We start from the raw sequence: 3,893 nt of genomic DNA, 5'->3' as shown, positions 1-3,893 counted from the left end.
TTCAACCTTGCTAGGCAGCCTCCCATGGCAACTGCCTCCCATTCAAAACAGCAACAACGACAGACAGTGTGACCCTCCAGGGAACGTGCACAGTTGTAATGCCTGTGCTCAGAAGGCTGAGGCATGAGGATTGTAATTTGAGGCCAGCCTGGGCTAAGTTTCAAGATTCTATCTATCTGTCTGTCTGTCTATCATCTATCAATCTGTCTATCTATCCATCCACCCACAAATAAGTATTAACAGCCATACATGGTACACACTGGTAATCCTAGCACTCCAGAGGCTAGAGTGAGATTATAAAGTTGAGGCTACCTGGCTACATAGAATGAAGAAACCCAACAATAACAAGCTCCCCATGTGTGAGATGGCTATAATGGAACACACTGTCTACAACAGAGTTTTTAGAGGGAAAGTATGGACCTGACACCAGAAATGGCCACTCTGGCAGCTCCTGTACTGTGCCCCCAGGAACCCCCAGGGCTCTGAGCATTTACAATCTGAAAACATGCTTTTCCATCTCCCTACATTCCACGAAGAAGTCAGAGATGATCCTGATGGGGCAGATAGGATGAGGATGTTAAACAAGATGCTTGCTCGCTGACTGTTCAAGGGCACCCTGCCTTCCTGTGCCCCTCCCATGGTCCCTCTTCTCACCTTCTGGTAGCTGGGGAGCATGGTTCTGACCCTTCATAAGATGGTGGATCTGAGCCTAGGTCACTTGCCCAATCCAGGGGGCTACTCTAAAGCCCAGACAACGCCCTAAACATGCTTGCAAGGATTGATTAAAGAAGGATGGAAGAAGGAAGACAAAGAAATGAGAGGAAAGAAGAGGGGAGGGAGAGAGGGTGGGAGCCTTTTTTCACTAATGAGCTCTGGTTTGGGCTTAGAGCCAAGCTAGACCAACCATTTCACTGCTACAGGCAACGAGTGTGGGTAATTGTTGGCGTTAGCCTTACTCATCCTTTCTCAGGGCCGTGTGCAAAGTGGAGGGTTTCACCTGCCCAGCGGGTACTGAATTATAGCTCTGGAGTTGAGCTCTGTGTAATTAAGCAGAGCAGAGAGCCCTGGGGATCCTGTGTTGCTCAGGGTGCATAGGTACACGGGGCATGGAACAGGGTGCCTGCTAATTACCCTTGGCCTGATTTCCATAGTTCCCAGTGCTGGGCCACCCTCCTCCTTGGAGGGTTGGCTGTATACTGGCTGTGGGCTTTATTGACAGGGATCACTGGAGAGAACCTGGGACCAGAAAAGTAGAACTGAGGGCACTTTGAGTATGCATATAGTCTGGGAAGAGAAATCAGCTTCACCTCCCAGAGGGGCAGAGCTTTCCCAGACTCTGGCTCCATTTCTGTCTCTGTGCTTCTGTCATACATGGCCATAGACACAGACCAGGCTTCATCACAGATGAACCTCACATGACTACAGAGGAAAACAGGTGGAAGACAGTATCCACATCGTGCACATACCACTCTGTGCTTTGTTCGTTCGTTCATTCATTTGTCTGTTCATTTGTTTGTTTAAGATAGGGTGTCTATGTAGCCAGGGTGGCCTCAAATTCTTAATCACCCTGCTTCTGCCTTTGAGTGATGGGGTTGTAAGTATGTGCCACCACACCTGGCTTACACTTAAGTATGTTTTACAAATATATAAAGCAATACATGCACAGATTGTGTAATAAAAAGTATGAAAACTACACAGTGGCTAAGAAATGGCTCAACAGGTAAAGCTACTTGCCTCCAAGCCTGACAACCTGAGTTCATGCCCCCTGGGATGCACTTGGTGGAAGAAAGAGAACTAATTCCTGAAAGCTGTCCCCTGAACTTGACACATGTCCTATGGCACATATGCACACATGCATTCACACACATAACCACACACATAATTAAATCAATTTTAGAATTCTAAAACCTAAATGGGAGCCAGGTATGAAGGTATATACCTTTAATTCAAGAAGCTGGGAAGAGGAACTTATGGGTCACCACGTCTCCCAGAGCATCCTAGGCCAGTTAATGGTTGCTGGGTGAGACGAGTCCTTTTCTTCAGTGTTGTAGCTCTAGCAGCTGCCCATACTCCTGGAAATAGCCCTTCACCCATGCCTTGTTAGCAGCCCTAATTAAACTCATTGGGTTGGAAGCAAACAAACAGAAAGACATGAAAATAGAAGAGTGACCAACTGGAAAGTGGAGGGGACCAGAGTGAGTAATTGGGGTGAATATGTCAAAATGCATTATATACGTGTATGCAAATGCCACAACATATGCAAATGTCACTGTGCATATAAATGTCAGGGTGTATGCAAATGCCATACTGTATGCAAATGTCACCGTGTATGCAAATGTTATGATGTATGCAAATGTCTTGGTGTATGCAAATGTCACTGTTTATGCAAATGTCATAATGTATGCAAATGTCATAATGAAACCTGTTCTTATGTGTACTTACTATGTGTTCATGAAAGTTTAATGAAAAGCGGAGCATCTGCTTGGTGCACTGTCCTACTTTTGTAGACCACGTGATGGAATAAATACCTACCAACATGGACTCACTCTGGAAAAGGAGTGAGACAGCAAACAAGATGAATAAGCAAAGCACATAGAATATTTAATGGTAAGACATACCAAGGAAGAAACAGGAAACGGCTGGGGTATGGCTCATTGGCAGAATGCTTGCCTAACATTTATGGAGTCCTGGGTTCAGGCCCAGCACTGCAAGGAAACACACACACAACACACACACACACACATGTACACAGTGAGTGAGTGGATGGGGCATTGTTGAGAAACAAAGGCAGAGGGACAACAGAGGCTGGCTATTGGTAACCTAGCGCTTTGTTGCTTCTAAAGAGTTTTGACCAGGACCGTGACATGATGTGATTTTAGTTGGCTCACTCCAAGTGCTATGTAGCAGTTAGAACCAGTGAGACAGGTCAAGAGGGCAGCAACAAACAGGCACACAAACCAAGTACAGAACCTAGGCAGTAGATGATAGTTGCTCAAACCAGGTACCACCGTAAGGGTGAACCCTGTGGGAGGATGCATAGGCAAAAGCTCCCTGGGGATACTCCGGGTTTCAGATGGCATGTGCTACCCAGGCCAGCTTGTCAAGTGGCAGCCAAACACATGACACTGGTGTTCAGGTGAGTGGCCCTGGCTATAAGGATGCCGTGGGATTCACCAGCATATCACTGCTGTATAAAGGCACAAAATATGGCACTTCACCTCTTACAATTAAAGGATCTGACAGAAAGAGATGCCGTCGGCCTCTTGCTCATTCTGAGTGGTAACTAGAACAGTGTTAAAAAATGCTGTCCTTTTTAGTTTTTTTTAAAAGTGTGTTTATACTTTTTTTCTAATAAAAATGAATTAATAAACAGTTTGTAGTGTCATGCTGCACCAGATTGCTAATGTATTCTGTCACGGGTACTTCTGCTCTAAAGCGTGGGTGCTGGCAGTAAGTCCTGGGAGTCAAGTTCAGATTCCTCCTCCCACCAGTCTAGCCTCGGTGACTGGGTCGGCTGGTCTCACTGGGCTCCCATGTCCCCACTTGGCAACTAGGAGCTGGCCCTTGCTTTCTTGGGGTTCTTCTGGAGTGGGTGTGTAGGATCAGGTAGCAGGCACACAGCCCCTGCTTGCTTTGACTGAACTGAACCCCATACATCCCATACCTAGTCCTATACAGAAGGTCAGAAATATCTGCTAAGCAGGGCTCTCTACAGAAGGAGATCACAAGGTTGAAGCCTGCTTGGTTATATATTAAAAAGAAGAAGGGGGAGTAGGAGGAGGAGGAGGAGGAGAAGAAAAGAAAACAGAAGAGACTGGGACTGGGGAGATGGTTTTGTGGCAAGAGTGCTTGCTGGGCAAGTAAAGGAACACAAGTTCAAATCCTCAGCATCC

The sequence above is a fragment of the Mus caroli genome, unplaced genomic scaffold (genome assembly GCF_978045245.1).
Source record: "Mus caroli unplaced genomic scaffold, Mus_caroli_1 scaffold_10, whole genome shotgun sequence".
Taxonomy (NCBI): Eukaryota; Metazoa; Chordata; class Mammalia; order Rodentia; family Muridae; genus Mus; species Mus caroli.
The sequence above is the reverse complement of the archived record's forward strand: the minus strand, read 5'-3'. Positions refer to the sequence as shown.